This window comes from Neovison vison, chromosome 6, assembly GCF_020171115.1.
Source record: "Neovison vison isolate M4711 chromosome 6, ASM_NN_V1, whole genome shotgun sequence".
NCBI lineage: Eukaryota > Metazoa > Chordata > Mammalia > Carnivora > Mustelidae > Neogale > Neogale vison.
In genome coordinates, this window is record NC_058096.1 from 71,276,317 (window position 1) to 71,299,181 (window position 22,865).

General features: G+C 36.5%; 2 pseudogenes; one reads left to right on the plus strand and one right to left on the minus strand.

The window, feature by feature from the left end:
- The first annotated feature begins 2,135 nt into the window (after window positions 1-2,135).
- LOC122908575 lies at window positions 2,136-2,667 on the plus strand (annotated as a pseudogene).
- A 4,800-nt stretch (window positions 2,668-7,467) lies between these two features.
- Window positions 7,468-7,591, minus strand: LOC122910950 (annotated as a pseudogene).
- Window positions 7,592-22,865: the final 15,274 nt, after the last annotated feature.

A 22,865-nucleotide genomic window follows, 5' to 3' on the forward strand; every position in this document is an offset into this window, starting at 1 on the left:
GAAGCTTGCATAAGCATTCAGAGATAGGTTTTCCCAGCACTCATTCCATCCTGTAGGACACTTTTTTTTCCCCCCTCTGTGAAGAAGGTTAGGACTTGTTTAAATCAGCCAGCTTCTCCTTTTCCCAGGAGATAAAAGGAAGGGGGAATAAATTGCAGCTGGACTGTTTCTACATCAAAGAGAGTATGGGGAAAGTTCTTAAAGAACTTTGTTATGATTATCTTTGTTTGGGAAAAGGAGGAATAAGGTTCATTGACAAAGCTGAGAAAATGGTTTGTAAAGCACACTCTTCCGAATGAAAGATGTAGAAGAAATTTTTATATATATGAATATACACACATACTTATTTCCTTGTGGTATCTCAGAGTCCCATACTCGCCTTCCGAAAACAGCTGAATTAATAATAACAACACAAATGTTCCTGCTTGTGATGAAATCGACTTAGAAATGATAGAACAATTAGGAATGCTGATGTATATAAGAATCGTAAGGAGAGGGGTTCTCGTGCATCGACTGCCACTGGTGCCAGTGACCTAGGTGAGGTCTGTTGTACGAATAGAGCCTCGGGTGACAGGCTGGAACTACTGCTGTGCACGTTCTGTGTATCAAAGCAATGCTAACTCCAGGCCGGGTCTGTTGGTTTCTTCTCTGAAACTGAAGTAGCTGTGCAGTGGTTAAGCCCGGTTCAAGGAAGTTACTAAACTATCCTTATTCATCCTAAGTGAACACACTTGGACTGTTAAACTGTATGGTGTCTTGGGTTGGTTTCCTGATTGTCCAGGATGGTTTTTGTTTTGGGGTTTTCTTTGTTTTTGGTAAGGGAGGGTGGGGGCAGTAGAGTGGTGATTTTCTATAAGTTAGTTTACCATTTTGCTCTTCCATTCCACTCCTGGTAGTGTTTTGTTTCAACAACTTGAGTGTAATAAGCACTCAATTTGATCATGCCAGAAGTACTCACTGAGGAGTTTCAGGATAAGTGGCTATCCCTCTTGCTGTCTGAGGTGCCATTCAGACCCAAGGTGAGAAATCAGATTCTGGAAGCAGCAGAAAGAGGATTGCCATGTATGATATTTTTGAACCAGGCGCTGATCTTACTGAATACATCAGAGGTATTCTAAAGGGAGTAAATAAAGGTGAAGGATTTTGAAAATAGGAATTCATATGGGACTAATTTTAATTTCCTATGTATTTTACCCTTAAGTAAGTTGAGGCTGTCCAGTAGCCGTCATGTACTATGTACTATCAACACATGCTTGAAAAATAACTAAATATATTGGTTACTTACTAAGCCAGAAGCTTTTAGCAAATAAGCTCTATATTTAGTCACTTTATAAGGTAAATGTTGTTTATTTACTATGTAAGTTGAAGAAACTGAAGTTCACCCATTATAGCGACATGCTTCAGGTAACACAGTTCCTAAGCATACCTAATCTAAGATTCAGGCTAGCTTATCTGACCCTAAAGCCCTTTCTCTTCTCACCATACTGTTCTGGATATCAGATAATATGTGTTTTAACAATGGTGTTTGCATATGATGCCTTTTCCCTCCCTTTGAACTTGTTGTATTATCAACTAGTCTGGGCCATGGAAAGTTAGGGTGTGAAGTATCTGGAAGTCATCAGATTTTGAGGTTTAAATGTAAGCATTCCCTGAGTGATGGTTCCAGAGGACCTCTGACTTTCCTGTTCTCCCACTTGCTTTGCTTATATTAAGAAGTAAGTCCGTGGGTGTGATGATGCTGAATCTTAACAAATCTAATTTATACAGCCAGTGCTAAGTTCAACTCATGTTTAAAAAGTTCAAACGATATTTTAAAGGATACAAACCCAAGTATGTCATATGCGTATTGTGTTCTTACAGTTGAAATGTTTTATTTTGTTGTTAATTTGTCATTTAAAAGAATTAAAAACCTCATCTTAACAGATATATGTTAATAAGCTCTTCTGCACCTGACCTTTTTAATAAGTTATTTATTAATCAGTTTATACAGATAACATTTAAAAGTCCTGGTGCATTATTTATCTCTGTCCCCCACCTCCTCCCCTGAGTGCCGCTCTGGCTGCACCAAGCTAACTCAGGGTTCCAGGCTCCTGCTAAGCTAGTGCCACTGTAGTCTCTCTCCAGCCGCAGTCATAATCATCTCCGGGGACCTCATTAGCCATGAGGAGATGTTCTCTGACATCTACAAGATCCAGGAGATCGCCAATGGGCTGTGCCTGGGGGCAGCGGGGGGGCGATGGTTAGTAAGACAGAGGGTAACACTGTTGACTCACTTCTTGGTGGAAATGTCTCCACTGAAGGCCCCAAGGATGAAGGTGCCAAAAGCACATAATCACTAGCGTTGCTATTATCATGAACCATCATTTGTGCTTCCTGCAAGTGATGGAAACTAGCTTCACAAAAGAAGCCTCCAAGAAGTACATCAAAGACTATATGAAGTCAGTCAAAGGCAAATTTGAAGAACAGAGGCCAGAAGGTGTAAAACCATTTATGACAGGGACTGCAGAACAAATCAAGCACATCTTTGCTAATTTCAAAAACTACCAGTTCATTACTGATGAAGACAGAAATCCAGACGGCATGATTGCTCTGCTGGACTGTCACAAGGATGGTGTGACCCCATATATGATTTTCTTTAAGGATGGTTTAGAAATGGAACAATGTTAACAAGTTTGGTTATTACATTGGATGTATCACCTGTTGTCACGATTGGCTGCTGCTCTTCATCCACACAACACCAGGACTTAGACAAAGGGGACTGGTATCACCTTGAGCTCTTCATTTATTTTTACCTTGATTTATCTGGAGCAGAGGCACAGTTTTTAAGAAGAGAAATATGTCATGTCAGTTGTTTACAGATAAAATGCATTTCAACTACTGAGAGAATGCCTTATAGTTTAAGACATAGGTAAATCCGTATCATGCAGTGTCCTGGAGAAACTGGAGCCTGGTTCTAGACTAGTGCTGGAAAGCACAAGATGGCCTGGGGATAACTTCTACAACGAAAACTGCTGCTGAGACTGGAATATAAAAAACAAAACCAAGAGTCTTAATTCTGAGTTCAAGGAAAGGGAAAGAACATAATCATAGCCAGGCCAACATTGGAAGTGGGCTCCTTACACATTTCATCACCTACAAATGGGTGTAATTCACTCCAGAAGAGATTACCAAAAGAACATAGTTGGAAGGAAAAAAAAAAAAAAGTTGAGGTACATTATGTAGTAAACCCCTGTCTCATAAAGGGATTTCACTAGGAAAATGGATCGTCTATATAGAGTCCTAAGAATTGAAATACTAAACCATCCATTATTTGGAGAGCTATTAATGGACTCAAAACACTTTCTAGCAAAAAGTATTCTATGTTCAAAAGTCACTCATTTGTATTGACATAATGAATTTATATAGGACTAGTTTCAACAACATATGATTATGTTAGTATGCATGAATTTGATTTTGAATACACTTACATTCCCATTTTTATTGTATGTGGAGACAACTCTGTTAAAATAATGAAATACCAAGATCATTAATGGAAAAAGTCCCAGTTGCTCCATGAAAACAAGTGAGTTCTTTATTAAATAAATAAATAAATAAATAATCATCCAAAATAGAAAGTTTAAATCTTAGCAGTTTATAAGGTTGTCTTTTTAAAAAACATATAAGAAACCTGGTGAGAATGACTTAATATTTACAATCATATTTTAGTTTTAAAAGACTGTCACCATATTTTTAAAAAATAGCTACACCATTTTCCAATGAGCAACATAAAAATGTTTCATTCTTCTAGTATCTGTGGAAGTTCACATAGATAGTACTTTCTAGTATGTAGTATTAAAACTGCAATTGTATAATTTCATGGTGATTTATTTCTAAAAATGTGTTTTATCATCTAAATCCTCATTCAGTGACAATTATGAGGAACTGGGATACTATATAAAAGGACTTCAGGTCATTCCATATCAGAAAGCTATAGGTAATTGCCAATAATAAAAATTGTTATTTGTTTAAATTATGGGTTAAGTTGTCAAAGAGATTTGTGAATTCTTACTAAAGAAATCACTATTCTTAAATGATTTTAAGAGTAAGTGACTTCTATTTTTATGAGGCATTAGCTCAGAAAATCAGACTGCTATTTAATTTTGCTCTGGTGAGCCTATTGTCTTCATTTCATGTCCTTCTTGGGATACATTTTTCTCTGGAATTTTGAAGATTTATTCATGAAGTCCCATTAGCATTAATAGAGGTTGTATAACTCTATCCCCTACACAGCCAGTGGTAAATGAAATCCCTTTGGCATAATTTTCAGGCATTTAAATGAGTCTTGGGCTTTATAAAATACAATTATGGTGCAATGTTACTAATGTAAATACTGAGAAGGTGCGGGAGAGGGAATTAAAGGTGCCCTTTATAATGACACATGAGAGGCCACACTTTCTCAAATTGAAAGACACAATTGAGAGAACTTGTCACATTATCTATCTGATGATCATCACTAGTTTGGGGAATAGTACTGTGTCTCATGGAATTAATAGATATTAAATCCAAAATCTGACTTAACCATCAGATCACACAGCTTTTTTCTTTTTCCTACTAGAAACAATGGCAAAAATTTTTATTGCTAGTATTTAACTTATTAAAGTGCAGGTATAGTATTTATGGTTTATCTTGCTTGCAAAAGACTGTAATTACAGATTCGTTTAATTTGAGTAACTTCTGTGTTAGAAGAGTTACATAATTCCCAGTAAGAAAGTCACAGATAACAATAAGGCATCTGGGAGTAGGGCTAAAAAATGTCAAGCTCTTAAAATACCAAGGTAGGGAACTCTTCTCTGCTCTCAAAACAACTGCTAGTGGCCTAATATAAGGTAAAATTGCGTTTCCACCTTGTAAATAAGTGCACTGCATATTACGAATAAAATATAGGTATTTCAAGAAATCTCACCTTTCACAAATTTTACCCCCATCTCATGTCCCTGTTCCTTTAAATCTGCTAGTAGTAATTTGTCTCTTAATCTCTAAGGAATTTCAAAAATATCTTCCAGAGCTTTTTATAAAAGTGAGCCAGCAGTAACCTACTGGTTATTTACAAGTCAGGAAGGAGTAACATGTTACAACAGTTTAGTGAGACTTCCACCCAGCAAAGTAACCAAGAATCTGTATTTGTTTGAATGGAACAAGTTGCACCCTGAGAGAAATGAGACCACAGAATCACAGGAATGGGGAAAGTACTAGAAGGGGTAGAGGGAACATCTCTGACCACTACTTCACACTGAGTTTGAAACCAGTTCTGCTTTCCATAGTGGTTGAAGGTTACAATTACAACCCAATCTCACTGATTCAGTTCGGTAATTGCTTTATGATACTGGGCTAGGAGGGATGGGTTTGGATTCAGACAGACCTAGAGTACTGTCTTTTATCTTTACATAAATAAATGAAACCTTCAGAACTTCATTTTCCTAACCTGATCGTTGCTTATAGTTATTAACATTGATCGTTGCTTATAGTTATTAACAATGAAGAAGACAATGAATGAGGTGGCAACTAGTTTTTGATCTTCGGCATGTAGTAACGTTCCCTTTGCTTCAAGGCAGAGGGTCTCTGGAACTGGTAGCTACCATTATCAACAGTGAGGTCGTGTTCTTGTAAGTACAGATTCAAGAGGAAAGGTAGTTTTACTCTGGGCACATACTATGTTTGAATATCTGCTATTTAAACTGAGTTTCATCTCATGAACAAATGATTTTATATACATTTTGGTATTTAATGGAAAACTTCAGTTGTTATGGTATCCTTCCCATATGTCCTGCCTCTCCCTGTGGTGGTTATCACCGTGCTTCTCTACCCAGAGCAGCTGTCTGAGATCATGATATTTTGGAATGTAGTTTGACTCACAGACATCAGTAGAAGTACACTAGAACAGGCCCAGAGTGGTACGAGAAGTGTGCATAAAATGCCACACAATGATATCATGTCACTTGGTTTCAGATCAGGTAAGCTTAATTACATTTCAAATGAAAAAGGCCTGAAGTTCTGTTAGAGTTATGGTCTCATGTTAATTTTCTCCTCTCTGCTCTTCTGAAACCCATGATGTTTGGAGAAAGCTAAGCTGTCAGCTTCTAAAAGATGAACTGGGGAATGGAGATATTTGTTGAAAGAAATAGGGAGATTGAATTCTTATTATTTTTCAGAACAAATACAAGGTCTTTGTGTACATTTAATCAGAACAAGTGATGTTTAAGTTATTTTTAGAGTCCATTGATTCTAAGAAACCCTCTCTGGTCACACAGGTAACATGGGGAAGAACCAAGATATGGTCAAAGTTCCATTAGGCCATTTCCTGGAAATATGTTAATCTCTGCTGAGTCCACCTGCAGATGAGAATGGAAACACACACACACACACACACACACATTTACTCACCAACATGTGGGAACTTATATCACTTGGGATTTGATTATTAGGGCTGGTGTAACTTTACCAGTGACATGACCCACACCATTCAAATAAAACACTCCCTCTCTAGAATACATCCTCAAACAAAAGTTAACTTGCTTCTAATACCATGAAGGTTTGCAAGTTGTGCTGTCCCTACCTCAGAGACAGATTGAAAGGACTTGAACAGCATAAATGTTTATGAGAAGAGTCAAATTAATTATCTTTCCAAATCCCTTAGTTTCAGTAATATGATTGCAAGGGATTCTCCCATTTATTTTCTTTTCAACTCTTTATGTTATAATTTGTGATTATGAAAGTCCTCATGAATTATTGTGATATTTCTTTTTTTTTCCATTTATTTATTTTCAGAAAAACAGTATTCATTATTTTTTCACCACACCCAGTGCTCCATGCAAGCCATGCCCTCTATAATACCCACCACCTGGTACCCCAACCTCCCACCCCCCCCGCCACTTCAAACCCCTCAGACTGTTTTTCAGAGTCCATAGTCTCTCATGGTTCACCTCCCCTTCCAATTTACCCAAATTCCCTACATTTCAACAGTTGTGTATGAAGCCTGGAGAAACATGCCAACATTAAACAACTCAAATCACCCTTAAAGTTAAGTTTATGTAATTCTAAACCAGGATTTAGCAAACTGTGGTCCACAGGAAAAATCTGGCCTTCTGCCTATGCCTGGAAGTGTTTCTTTTGGTAACCCAGTCATTCTCATTCATTTACGTACCATCCTTTTGACTTTCATGTTACAAAGACAGAGCTAAGTCGTTGTAAAAGAGCTGTATGGCCCAAAACCTAAAATTATTACTGTGTGTGTTTTTATAGAAAAAGTTTGGCAGCTCCTGAATGTATATAAAAAGTATTTCTGATTTTCATATTGGCAATTGGATATACAATTAATGTTAAAATCACAGATAGTTTAATCTTTCTGAAATAATTATGTTTAATCTAATCTTAGTTACATGAAATTAAACTTCAGATAATTTTACTTAACTTTTTATTTTCTTCACTTATAATTTGTATATTGTCTATGAAATTGAATAGAAATATTGAATATTTTGGAAGAAAACATTTTAATTAGCAATATTTGCACCTCAGAGAAGCCTCATTGGCTATGATACTGCCACTGCATGAAGCTAGAAGAAAATATTTTAAACATTAAAAATAATTTTGATTTTTAAAAACTTTTAAATTAGCTATATTAATTTTTGATTAAAATACATTCAGAATTTTTACCCTTTGAATATAGTTACCTTTTATATTTAATTCTTTAAATCACTGAGAATGCGTACAGGTGCAGTTCGAGAGAAATAAAAAATATGCAGGAAAGAGCAAAAGGTGAAAAGAAAAATAGAAATTTTGACATAATGATGTATTTTATGAAGATGGGAGGTAGAGCATTATTATTATTAAGGAGTTTCTTGGCTTTATTGCTAACTTTGTTTATTTAGGTTTCTAGTATGGGGACTTTCACCTATGTTCTTGTCTAATAAATGCCCTGATCAGTCTGAAGATGAACAGGAACCAACTGCTTTGCGGTTTCTGGATCTGGATAAGTCATCCTAATTTTCATTAGCTTGTCTGTGTGCTCAAGAGTGAACCCACCCTAATTCTGGCAGGCTTGTTGATCAAAAGGCAGAGAATCTCTTAGCTTCTCATTGAGTCATACTTGACATTTGGAGCTATCGTTAAAGATATGATTGGTCCTAACACTTCATAGTTTCCTTGTTTTTCCATAATTATGCACCTGCTATTTGGGCAAAGGCAGTGTTATTTTTAGCAACTAGGATTTATACAGCCTTTCTGACTGAAGTGTTAACCTGTGATTGAAAAGTCATGTTTTCGGAGAAAATATGCAATACTATAAAGCATTTAAATTAATGTATCTTGTTTCTTAGGAATGCTCTAAAAAGCACATGCAACAATTTTCTCCAGCAAATGAAATTAAACTTCTGTCTATTCATTTCAGCCTTAGGAAGAAATGACTGGATTCATTTTAACCAAATATAAATGGTGAAATTAAAATACAGGCCATAGTTATTTGCAAAATTTACCCAACTGAGGGAGAGGCACATTGGAAAGCACATCAACAGGGCAGGCAGTCATGCTTCAGGAGTGAAATAGAGGTAAGAGAGATCCTTGTGATTTCTGCAATGAAGGGATACGCCTTAGGTAGATGACAGTGTGAACCAAGAAAAAGCAAATAGCTTGGAAATTGCAGCAGCTCACGTTCAAGACTGAACTTGCAAGTGAACTTCCTCATTATAACCCAGAGTGAGGCAGTTGAGTTTATTTACTTAACAATTAATGTTTCTTCCCAGCAACCCTTACAAGTGTAGGTTTCTAATAAAGACATTTTAGAACTACATGTGCACACGCTGTCTGATGTACTTTGAACAACTCCATTAAACTATAAGCTTTTCTTAAAGACTTTCTGAAATCCTCTCCATTGGATAGCTTACCTACTTCTACCTCTAGCTGGGCTCTGAAGCTTCGTACTGATTTAACTCAATCAAAACATACACAGCCCTTTTACTTTAGGGATATGTTATCCTCCTTGTCTAAGCAAGTGCTTCCTGGCTGTCTCAAGTGCTCGTAAAGGCTGTTTGTCTCCTCAGCACAAGGCACACTGTGAGTCTAACTCATAAACTGAAACGTGGGTTGTTTGCCTGTTTGTTTCTGATGGCTCTTTTGTTCAAACACGATGAAGACCAAAGAAGTTCCATCTGTGTATATCCACTTTCTGCTTGACATCTCTGAGGCTCAAAAATATTTAAAATGAAACATCTAGGGGGCTCTGGGAGTTAAGCATCTGCTTTAGGCTCAGGTCATGATCCCAGGTTCTGGGATGGAGCCACTCATTCCTCTCCCTGCTCAGCGGGGAGTCTGCTTCTCCCTCTCCCTCTGCCTGCCAGTCAACCTGCTTATGCTCTCTTTCTCTTTGTCAAATAAATAAGCAATCTTTAAACTATTTTTTTAAATGAACTTGGCAATCCCTTCTTATTTCACTCCCTATCTCTATATTTAATCGGCCTGTTTACTAGTCTCTGCATTCACTTTAATTCAGGAAACGTTTGTTGTTCAATGTAAATTCCACTTTGCCCCTTCTTTTCATCTCTGTTGTCTTGAACTTATTTGGCCAAAGTCTGCATCATCTTCATCTTACAGGATGGCAGTTGCCTCCAAACTGGTTGCTGGCTTCTAATTTGGCTCCCTTTCAGCCTATTTTTTCTATGGCAGTCAGATTGGTTTAAAAAAAAACCAAAAAACAAAAAAAAAAAACTGTCTTTGACTTTCAGTGTCTATCACCTTTCTGTGAGACCCTCAACACTGAGGTAGACTCCAACACTTCCCTGCCTCAGATTCTACATCTTCTCTAACTTAATCTCAGACATTCCTCCCTTTTGGAATTGTGCTCTGGTGGCACTGGCTTTCCTCACGGCATTTATTCTTGACTCATGCAGCACAAACCTAGACTAGCCTAAGTCTCCCAGTGTAAAGTGGATTCTCCCTTGGGTCATTTTGTCTCTCTCACCCTGTTCTTTTTCTGTATAGCACTTATTATAATTCTCAGTGATATATTTTTGTTTGCTAATTTGTTTATGGTCTTTCTTCTCTATTTAATTCTAAGCTCCAAGAAGGCATTGACCACTTATTTTTTTGTTTGAAACTACAGTTTTTGCTAGATCTTACTTTATATAGTGTCTGACCCATTGTAGGCCCATAATAAATAGTGAATGCATAATTGATAGATTGAATCGAATGAATTGAATAAATTAACCCATAAACTATTTGGAGGGAAAACAGATGAGAAAACTTTTAATACTGCCTTGAAGGAACATTTTTCTTCCAGGGAAAGAGCTTAAAATACAGTTAATATCCATCAGATAGATAAAGGTTAGGTCAGATAGATAAAGGTTATATCTGTGATGTTCAACATATCTAAGGAAGAAAGTTGAAAGGGACACAATAATGATCACAGTTATATCTGGAGAGGTTTGTTGGGACTCAGTTTGATGGTGTTAAAGTATTTGAATTTTAGGTTATAGGGGAGTAAAGGTTTTTTTTTTTTTTAAGATTTTATTTATTTATTTGACAGAGATCACAAGTAGGCAGAAAGGCAGGCAAAGAGAGAGGAGGAAGCAGAGAAGAGAGCCTTCCCTGCGGAGAAGAGAGCCCGATGTGGGGCTTGGTCCTAGGACCCCGGGATCACAACCTGAGCCAAAGGCAGAGGCTTTAACCCACTGAGCCACCCAGGGAGTAAAGATTCTTTTTTAATTAGCAGACTGATATGGTCATATCTGTGTGTGTGTTTGAGCAGAGCAAGGGATTAGTTTGAGCAGGCAAATGAACGGAAGTAGATGGGACTATTTAGCAGGACACTGAGGTAGTTTAGAAAGAGACCATGAGACGGTCTGTCAAAGAGTAGCATTAAGTCGAACTGACATCACAATAATGTAAGAGGAAAGAATGAATCAACAATGAATGCAGATTTCTGAGTGATATCCGAAGCAGTTTAATGTTTATAAACACACACACATAGATCTTCCTCAATTTACAACAGGGTAATGTCCTGATAAACCCATTGTAAGTTGAAAACATTGTTAAGTCAAAAACACCCACTTAATACACCTTGCCTATTGAACATCATAACTTATTCTGGCCGACATTAAGTGTGCTCAGAGCACTTACGTAAACCTACAGTTGGGCAAAACCATCTAACACAAAGCCCATCTTATAACAAAGTATTGAGTGTCTCACGCAATGTGGTGGATACTATACTGAAAGTGAGAAGCGGAACATTTGTAAGTGTATCTACTGTTCACCCTGTGGCTGGCTTCACTGGCCAGCATCACAAGACAGTACAATTTATGCCATATGTCACTAGCCTGAGAAAAAAATCAAAATTTAAAATGCAAAGTATGGTTTCTACAAAATTCACATGACTTTCAAATCATTATAATGTTGAAAAATCATTAAGTTGAACCATCTTAAGTTGGGACCATGCATATTTTTCTGATAAATTGATATGTGTCATAATTAAGCAATATAGTTTTATGCATACTTAAAATACTGTCTCCAACTGATACTTCAGTAGCTGAGTTTCTTCATTCAGTTTCCCCCTGTTATTTCCACCAGAGCCTAGAGTCCTTGTGCCTGCTACCCTGTGGACCCCACTGGGATGGATGAGAACACTGATTTCTCAAAGAAATATTGACATATAGTAGCAAGAAAATCATTGCCTCTTGGAAGAATGAATGAATGATAATATTAGACACACTTTCATCCTTACCATATAAAATATCTATAAAACTCCTGGTTAAATCATCTAGTTGACAATGGGGATAAACACACTAAGCAAAGGGTCGAGTCATTTTAAATTTACAGGGAATCAGCCACGGCCAAAATTTTGGTGTCCAGTTGAATAACCTAATATTAAACAAAGCAAATATTTGTTTATCCAAAGAAGATAAGATGACAAGGGGAAAATATGTAACCAAGCTGATGTTACTCCACAGAAAAAGTCAATTGGTCAGTGTTCACATACAGTTTAAGTTTTGAAGTTTATACAAACTCATTAATAATTCCATCCAGAGTATTGCCTGGCTCATGAGCGGCTAAGAATTATACACCTTTCATAAAATCAATCGCAGTTCGGTTTTTGAGAACATATCTTTTTGGATTACAAACAGTGGGGGGATGCAACCGGCCTTCCTATTCCACTCCATGCCTCATTCCCACTTCGAAGCTGTTACTACTTAGACTAGTTTAGAGCCTTGAACTGCTAAGAATTGATTAGACTTCATTAATGAGGTACCTTACTTTACAGACAGTGATGGAGAGAAAGAAAAAAAAAAAGTCTTTAAGGGTTTCCAGATAGTGAGCTTAAATTAGCCTTAATCTTTGACAAGCAATGATTTATATATTTTCTTAAACATATTTGCAGTCCTAGAAAGGTTCGTGTTGGTTTGTTATGTTCTGAGAAAATAGGCTTTTCATCAATTTGATTCAACCAGCAGAATGCCCATAAATTGGAGAAAGTAGAGCCTTGGGGTAATGATGCATTACACTTAGGCTACTACAAAACTATCCTGAGCATTCAGATTTATCACATAGGAGGGGTTACTATATCTTGTTATGGTATTATCCAAGACAACCAAACCTCCTAATAAATTTCTGAACTGTTTGAAATCCAGAAAGCAGACCATACAATCTAGAATGTTGTATTCTAATACTTGAAGAGATTCGCTCTAGAAAGGAAGCAATTTGTCTTTAAAATAGGCCTTACCTACCAGATTACACAGATATGAGTTAGTTTTGAAAACTTTGCCAGCTCTCAAGCACGTATAATAAACTAAAAATAGAAGTAAGTCGGTCTTGAAAGCTGACATGTCTATCAGCAACAAAATTCTGCAGTGGTTTTGCAATATGTTCAGCAGCTAAAATAAAAATGGCATGTTTGCCCAGTGCATTTTGAAAATATAATAACTTACAGCATCTCTTTGCTGTTGATTGAGCTGATGACAGAATGGCAACAATTATGCAGGTGTTCTTTAGTCCATAATGGCATTGACAGAGGGAAAATATGTTCATCACTGGGGCTGAGGTGTCCTGACATTCCCAGATACATACATTGGAGATAACAGACTTTACTCTTAGTTTTTGAAAGTGTATTTTTTTTTTTGGAGGAATGGGATTACACAAAATCATAGTTACTGAGAAAATAGAAGTAAATCTTTAAGAAAACTTATGAACAATATTCCCTTTAATGTATATTTCATGAAATTAGAGATGATAATTTATATGACAAAAATATAAGGAATGCAAATTCAGTCTAGCTTTTACTTGCAATTTGTAAGAGCCATTTACAAAATCTCTTTGAAATGCTATTTTGCATACCTCATGTATTACCCATGTATTCAAGGTTCTACTTGAAAATGACATCATGGCATAGTTGTTGAAAGGTGGAAAGTGTGTTTTCCATGTTATAATCCTCAAAGATTTGAGATTTATCTAGTGAATCCATATGTAAAGATTTTTGTCAATTCTACAATGCTATGCAAATAAAAGAAATTAGCACAATTTCCCCTTGGCTTCCTCTACATAAGTATTATTAAAAAATCAGTGGGTTAAATATCACGCAACAGAGTCAGTTATCTGTGATAGGTGTGTATTTTAATATGTGTTGGGGTATGTGTGTGTAGTTGTTGTTCAGGATTACTTCTTCCCACTCCTCATGTGTACGTGCGGATGGCCTGCCCCAAAGTAACACAGCTGGTCTTCTGTTCTACTCCTTCCCATGCCATCCTATGAGGAGAAGGGAGTGATCTACAGTTCTTAATTGGATGGACCTATTCTACTAATGTGCTTAAACGACTGCTTTAAATCACTGGACAGGTAAACTATCCAAGGTCTAGACTTGGTAGGATAGAATGGGGAAATCAAGAGGGTCTAGGAGCTCATTGGCCACACCCTTAGCCACACTGTACAGCTTAGATTTTATTAGTGATAATGGTGACACATTGATGTCTACATTTCTGTTACCTGTGTTTCTCAATATAGTGCAGACTGGGACAAGAGGAATATAAGTTACTTGAAGAGTAAGACCGATCATAGTAAGCAACAGATCACAACAAAATTACTTCAAAGTGCTTCTCTACTATCTGATTCATTTATTTTTCCACAAAGTAGAATCAGCACAGTGGAGGCCTTCCTACAGAGTTGTGTATGTACACATACACACATAAAACTTGCTGCTGTGGTTTTTTTCCATTTCCTCTAGTCCTAAATCAAAATAAAATGGATAAATTATAAATATACCATCAATACAAGTAATGACCTGTGTTCTTACTTCTAGCTGGTTCTTGCTTCCTGACTCCATTTCTTTTTTTCCATTTTGTAAAACAAAACAAAACAAAAACAAAAAACCTATCAACTATTAAAAGACCAAGTAGTACAAAGTTCACCTGAATAACTATTTTATTTCACTCTACTTTGAAAATATGATTGAATAATTTGGCTTACCTTTGAAAGGTGTTCTTAAAAACTCTTAAGCCCACCTGAAACTCTAAACATCATCACCATGGGCAATGACACCAGCGGTTCTTACTAATAAAAACTGCTTTATGGGCAAGCAGGTCTCCCATCACCAGAGGTAAAACTCCTTTGATTCTATTTTAGAGCTTGGTAGAGGCAATAAAATAATTTCTTTACAGATGAGTACAAAGAGGAAATATAATAAATTGTGCATGTTTGGTTAATTATTTTGGCTTGACATTTAGTATTGGCAAACAGTAAATTTGTAATTAACTGGTTTTGTCTTAATCTCCTTTAGTTTAAGATATTTCTCTTAGTTTAAGATATCTCCCTTTAAGACACACTTTTAATGTCTTACATTAGCATAATGCTTTGTACTTTTCAAAGGACTTCTAAACACATTTTTTTCATTTCATAATCAAAGAGTGGGGTAGTCTCTTCATTTTATATGGATGCACACAGAGATAAGAAGAAATTAAGGGAATTCCTCAAGGGTCCATGACCACACCAGGACAAATGTTAAGAAATCTCTCGGAGTCTATTTCATGGAATGAGACTTGCCTTAGAACATCCCAGGACTACTGGCTAAATTAGCCTTAAGCATAAAAATGTAAGCATTTTGTTGAATGTTTTGAGTGTTGGTTTGATTTTGAGCAAGGTTAATTGATTAGTTGGGGTAAAGTGGAGAGTGAAGCAGCTGAGCCCATCTGGTGTCAGCTGATAAGAACCACACCACACATTCAATTTCCCTGGAAAGGGAGGAGCTGCCCTCTGCTTGACAGCTCCGTAATGCGCTCCCGCCTCTTCCACCTAATGTCACCACAGGAGCTCCTGATGGAAACAGTCTCTCTCCACTGACAGAAGAAAGAAGGTGGATTTGTGATTTAAGGAGACCTTTAGGATGCTGAAAGAAGCTCTATTCCTCTCGTCCTCCATTAGTGCTCACTGACTGCTGACTGTGAAACTGTGGGGCGGACATCCTGCCTTGAGAAACTCTCTGCAGCTTTCAGGGAAAAAAGCATCAAATAAAATAAACTTACGTGTTTCACACAAAAGCCTATATGTAGGTGTACTTTTTTTTTCTTTAGCCATGTTCATACATGTACATATATACTTATGGAAGAGACGAGTCTGAGCAGCAAACATTATTGTGGTTCTAATGCTCTTAGCTTCATTTCAAAAGGGAACAAAAAAATGCTCAGATGACTAAAATACTCTTTAAGGTGAAGACAGTCTAACAGGTCTGGGGCGCCTGGGTGGCTCAGTGGGTTAAGCCGCTGCCTTTGGCTCAGGTCATGGTCTCGGGGTCCTGGGATCGAGTCCCGCGTCGGGCTCTCTGCTCCGCGGGGAGCCTGCTTCCTCCTCCTCTCTCTCTCTGCCTGCCTCTCTGCCTATTTGTGATCTCTCTCTGTCAAATAAATAATAAAATCTTTAAAAAAAAATGAAGAATGATAATCTAGACCATACTTTGAAAGTTTAATGTACAGAGGAGTCAGTGAGGGATCTTGTTAAAATGCGGATTCTGAATCAGGATATCTGATGGGTCTTATAAGTCTGTCTTTCTAATGAGCTCCCATGTGATAATAATTCTTCTGGTCTTCAGACTGCACTTTGACTAACAAGTGTGTAAATTACAGACTGATGGAATGGAAAACAAAAACAAACACAAATCTTTGACTCCTCACAGTTTACTTGCAAGTAAATTTTGCTTTCCCATTTTGGATTTGCTTTCTTGTTTTCTTCTGGAAGTCTTGAAAAACATTAACATCCCTGAGGCCACACTTACCAGGTTTTTCTTTTTTCCTGCTTGAACACAACATAAAGATTTTTAAAAATCATCTCTCTCTATACATATATAAGTGGAGTTTAAGTTGGCATATTTATCCAGTAAATGGTTTATAAATATTAACATTTATTACTAAGCATCTATTACGTGGGCTGTGGACTAAAATTTTGTGTTTTGTAAATTCAGTTACATCCACAATTTTCTTAGTTCCATAAGTAGCCATTAAACCTCAGAGTCCCCACCAGGGAAATGGGGATATATATTTAAGATAAGTGAGGAGAATATGGTCCCATGTCTAGCCATCCATACATATGTCTCAGTCACTGTGTAAATGGCAAAGTTCACCTGTCTCATGACCAGGAAGGAAGTAGATAAGAAGACAGCCAGTCCCCCTCATGAGACCAGAACAGATTTCCTAAACATTTTTCATGTTTTAAATTCTATTGAAAAACACTTGAATGAGGACTCTGGTTAGAGGGTTTTCCCTTCAGCTATGCAATACTGTTCACTAAAGTTTTGCCTACTCAGAACACTTCATTCATTTGGCATATGAATGTTAAGTGCACATTCACCAGGAGATGCAAAGATGGAAAGAGTACTCTAACCTCACGTTGTTACAGTCAGAATTGCAAACAGCAGGCAGTTACATGGGATGAACTGAGATAATGTCTCTCTCTAGCAGATTATACATGATATACAGCAGGAAGCCACAAGGAAGGGACAAATTCATGACCTCTTAAGGAAGATGCAGTGTTAAAACTGGTGCATTAAGGCTGAGCATAGAGGAATGAAGACCAGGCAGGCCAGCTGAGGTTGGGGGAGAAGAGTAGGAGATGGATGAGAACATCCCAAGCAGAGGAGGTGGCATATTCAAAAGGCAAGGCTGCTATATTACAGGATGTGACTTACTTAGGGGATCTGCTTGTCATTCAGAAATGATGGAGGGTGATGTGTGAGGGGGAAGGGGGGGGAGGTCAGGTTAGGTACATAGGCAGTATCACAATATGAAAAATCGGCCATCTTAAAAAAAAAAGTGTAGATCCTTAAATCGAAAGAAGCCATTTAAAATTTCAGCATTTATAATATTACAGCCTCATATTAAAATGAATCACATATAATGTCTCTTCTCTGCAAAACTAAATATGTGAATAAACTTTTTGTAAAATTCCTGAGTTTTTCACATGGATGGGCTTAACATTACAAATTAAAAGAGTCCCAGTTTCTATCCATCATTCTTCCTACCTACTTTCTACCTTTTGCATGTGCCTCTCAGGTAAGCAAAGAACCTGCAATCTTCTTGTACTTCAAGCCTCTATCTCTCTATTCTCTTGGTTTCCTTGCTTTGTGAGTAGAAGGAACCATATTTCTATTGGTATTACCATCAGTGCCTCTTCTCTCCTACTGCAGGTCTAAGATGTAACATATTCATTGCTCTATCCTTTCTTCAAGCATCACAGTTACACATCAGATAATCAAAACTCCTCTAAACATTTGCATTACTCAGATTGATGTTCTGAGATACCTATATGTGGACATCTCATTGTGACCTGAGTATCAGAGCTATGGATTTGACCCTTTATTAATAATGCCAAGGGCAAGGGGAAAAGGTGGGAATGTGCAGATATTTACCAAGTATTGGCTGGCAATATACCTTGTGTCATTTTCTTTGCGCACTTAAAAATACAGAATGAATCTCCTTTGGCAATCTTGGGACACTAGCTTTTTAAAATGCATGCCTTGGAAAACTACTGTAAGTTCAAATTAATTACAGAAAGAGCATACATTACCAGTTTCTACTGTGAGTATCAGGAAGTCTTTCTTTTTTTCTGAAATTACAGATTTGGAAGAGAAGGTATTTATGTAACACAGAATTACTGAAACAATATTTTCTTTAGTAATTAAAATAGTGTTTATTCTCTTTGCAAACAGTTTATGATGGGAACATCTTTTAAGTGATGTGCATTACAGTCTTGTAAACAGACGTCATTTAATGTAGCGCTTCGTAGGATTCTCAAATTTTAACTCGAAGTGTTGGCAAAATGTGGCACGATGTGGTTGTTTCTTCAAATTGACTCAAACACTTAGGTAGAAATTTGTGATGAAAACTTTTGATTTGGTAGTGTTAAGTAAGCAAAATGCCTCTTAGAATGGTTAGACAATGTTGCCTTTTATAAGTATCCTATGCTGCCTGATATCTCCTTTTTTCTTTAGTAGCATACGGTTCTTGAATTAGAAAACATCTTTCTAAAGGCCTTTTCAGCTTAGCTCTGCTTCATTGGTCATACCTCCAAGAGTGCAGAGAAAGGATTTGGGGACATATTTGACAACTAAGCATCTCGACAGGAACATAAAGTGTGAATGTCTGACATCTATATGATACATGAATCAACAGAAGAAAAAAAACTATCATAATTATGAATATATTTTTAAACTAGAGAAAGCATGAGAAAGGGCTGATTTCTGAAGATTGTTTATTCTATAAATATGCTTATATACACACAACACCATACTAATGTATGATCTGTGACAACAATCACTAAAAGGGCTCAAAGGGAACATGGGAAATTTCTGATCCATGTTCTCGTCTGAAAAGTGCTACCAGCACAAATTTGCTGCCTTGTCCTACAGCTCCGATTCTCTTCTGGTTCAGAATAGAGCAGCCTACAGGGAATTTTGAGATTTGGATCATTTTTGTTCCCAATTCTCACCACGATTCGTCAAATATAATTAAATTAGTGACAAAGAACAGTTGTTCTCAATGTCCCCAAGTCCCAAAATGGACTGGATTAAAATATGAGGTAGAATTTTTCTGGCTTCACTTGTTCTCTTCCCTACTCCAGAAACAGATAATTTTATCTTCCTTTTCAATAATACCCTACAACCCCCCCATCCTACTCAAATTTCCCTAGCGATCATGATCTGTTTCCCAAACCTAGGCACCTATCATCATATTATTTCTTTGTTCTTTTTCATGTGTAAAGTATATGGAGGAGACACAAAGACTATAAAAACTTAATCTGGCTATGTGGTCATTATGTCAAATTTCAATGGAGTCCTTAAGTTTTACATTTTTCATGGCTTTTTCGTCCTTTATTATTTCCTCAAAAATAAATCTATAATTTCCACTTTTGTCAAGTAGTCCCTCTATTTCCACTAGGTTTCAGGAAATAGTCTCATTTTCTACGTTGTTCACTATTAACTGTCAGGTATATTGTTAACTAATTTGAACATATCCTAAGGTAAACACTATTATTAATTCAATTTTACAGATGAGATGACTGCAAATAAAATTGTTTGGTGTTTGGGAAATACTATTCTCTTAATATCCTTTTTATTATCATTTGCAATTCCCTATCTCCAAGTCAGAGCAGTGAAATTTACTGCCCTGGGGAAGGAAAAGGGTGGGAACCACCAAGAAGAAAACCGCTGTTAGTCAGCTTTGAACCTCATACCTTATATTTTTATTGCTTTAACTAGAAAATTGTGATAAAAAAGACCAGTCGAGAGAGACAAAATTTTTAAGAATTTCTTCTTTATATTCTTTTAATATATCTAGGGGCAAGTTAGTGGACTTTATTTTAGCTATTTTTTAACCTGAAGTGTCAGAGCTATGAAAAGAACAGGAAGAAAAGCCTCAATTTCCAAGAAAATAACCCATGGGAATAAATATGTGTTGACCTGCATTTTCTGACTACTTCTGGCCTGAGTTCCAGAGAAGAGTCCTGTTAGGAAGATTCTCAATTTCTCAAGGACAAGAAGTCTTTTATTTCATTTTCTATTTGGGACTTTAACAAGAGTGTCCTTTTCCTGTGGTTGTACTGAAGCTGGCTTAGATTGTTTAGGGAGAAGATAAGGGCCTATTCAGCCTTCCTAAGCCCCCTTGGCTCTCTATAGTTGGAAAAGAGCTATTCTATTACCATCCCAGTGGGGTGTGTGTGTGTGTGTGTGTGTGTATGTATGTAAATGGAACAGGTAATGTGGCTATTAGCCTCCTGGCTATTGAGAATGTCAGAAGCAGATGTTGTAGGGGATTAAACAGCCCTAGAAAGGAGGTCTGAAGGACAGGCTTCCTAGACCAGATGTTAAAGAGACATCAGGGCAAATAGGAATATCAGTGGAATCAGTCAATGAAAAGACATGGATCATTTAAGAAGAGCATAGTCTAAATTAAGAACGTAGATCATCAAACCTCTAGCATACCTCTAAGAACAGAGATCACACCTCTGCAAAGACTAGCAATGGTCCCAAGAATGTGAATAGATCTCATTGGGCTCCACTCTTAAATTTCATTTGCTTATATCCCATGCATTTTCGCCATCCTCTCATACACCCAGATAGCATCTTAAAAAAGAAAGGAAAGGTGAAATTTCTTTTTAGGGTGGCAAAATGTTTAAAATTTAGATGGTCTCGATTGTTTCACAGCCTTCTATACTGAAAACCAGTACATTATATACTTTAAATAAGTAAATTGTTTAGTATGTAGATTATATCTCAATAAAGCTGTTAAAAACAGATAAATATGCCTGGGGCAAATGATATACGTTAATAAAAATAATTAATTAAAAAAGTTTTAAAAAGATAAATGTGATTATCTCATAATTACTTGTATAGAATAAAGGCCATGGAGCAACTATTACTGAAAATTTATTTTGCATGAATAGTTCCAACTATTATTGAAAACTTATTTAACATGTAAATACATGTTAAAAATTAGTGCATAATAGTTGGAGGGGGGAAGGAAAGGTGGAAATGGGAATATTTCTGAAAGGATTACATTTAACTGAGTCATCTAGGTAGATATCAACATCCTAAAGAGATAAGCCAAATTGTTTAAATTGGCTGAGATTACCAGATCAGAATTCACCTAGATTCTCTCAACTCCAAAACATCCCTGCCCCTTGTCAGAGGGTTGGGGGCTAACAATAAGGATAATTTTAGTTATAGTGAATTAAAGAAGACATTTTTCTTTACATATCTAAGTGTAATGTGAATAAATTTTCTTAAGAACTAGAGCCCACTATACTGTGAGCTCTGAGACCAAGGACCATGTCTTTTTGTTCACTGTGTACAGGATGAATGTCTGCTTCATCAAATATCACACTTTGGGAAAGTAAAGGGAATTTAAAGAACTTGTTCTTTTTCCTTTAAGCAGAAACATAATCACGATTTTAAGAACTAAAACTTTCACTACGGATGATGAACCCATTTCCTTTCACATTTCCTGGAGCCCTCATATTTCAACCACCCTGCTCAATTCTGATTTCATTAGTGATTTTTCCTCTACGTCTATAAACATGCAAACATTGGCTTTTCTTGAAATAAGGAATAAAATGGAATGTATTTGAGTATTCTGATCCTTTGGGTAATCATTCAACTTCTGTCTCTTTCAAATATTTTAATTAAGATTTATAGTACCTGAATCCATGTCCATACTTCTTTTTCTTTTGTGTTCTCACTAGCATCAAAAATCTTGCCTAAGAACTAAGGACCAGTCTTTAGTTACTAAGGACACCATTGATTTCCTATTATTAAATAAAAGAGCATATTTCTGTTCTCCTTCCTCCTTGACATCTCCAGAAACCTTGATTCTGATCATACTTGCTTTATTTCATCTCTTACAGATTTAGTGAAATGCAGTTATCCTAATTCTCTTTCCACCTCTTTGTTACCTCTATTTTTTTTTTTAAATGCCTTTACCTTGTTTGCTTTTTACTCACTGACCACACAGCCTTTCCATTTCTAAGGCTGTTTTATTAACTGCCTTCCAAATATTCTGTATATTTGTCACCTCCAAAGCTATTAGTCCTCTAAAGACCATCACTGTGAGAGCTTAAGAGCACAGGATTTGTATTATACATGTCGAGGGTAGTTTTAGCTCAGCTATTTAATAACTGACCTTGGATAAGTTCTAATCTCTCTAAATATAACTTTCATTATCTATAGGGCTTGGATAATTATGTTTACATTAAACTGTTGATTGATGATTTAAAACAACAAGACTTAGAAGTGGTACCAAAGGCTTGCATACAGTATATAGTAAAACATAGTAGCAATTTTTATTCTTGGTATTTTGAGGATTATTTCATGTTCCTTTTATTTTCCTACTAAACTCCTAAACATTCACTGGGGCTGGGTCAAACTCTTACCTCTTTGAAGATGAGTGTCATTTCTATTCTAGATTTAGGGCTTTATTTGCTCCACTGAGCAAATTTTTAAACATATATTATCCATTAATTACATCTTCATTTTGTACAGAAATTATTATTTAAAAGGTACTTCTGTTAATCATAAAAATGATCATCAAGGGCGCCTGGGTGGCTCAGTGGGTTAAGCCTCTGTCTTTGGCTCAGGTCATGATCTCAGCATCCTGGGATCAAGTCCCATATCGGGCTCTCTGTTCAGCAGGGAGCCTGCTTCCCCACCCTCCTGCCTGCCTCTTTGCCTACTTGTGATCTTTTTCTCTCTGTCAAATAAATAAATAAATAAAATCTTTAAAAAATGATCATCATAAGTACTGTATAAGAAGAGTAAGTTCTCACTCATCAAAGGTTCAGTATAAGAACCTTTCAATAGTATATAGCATTTTTTT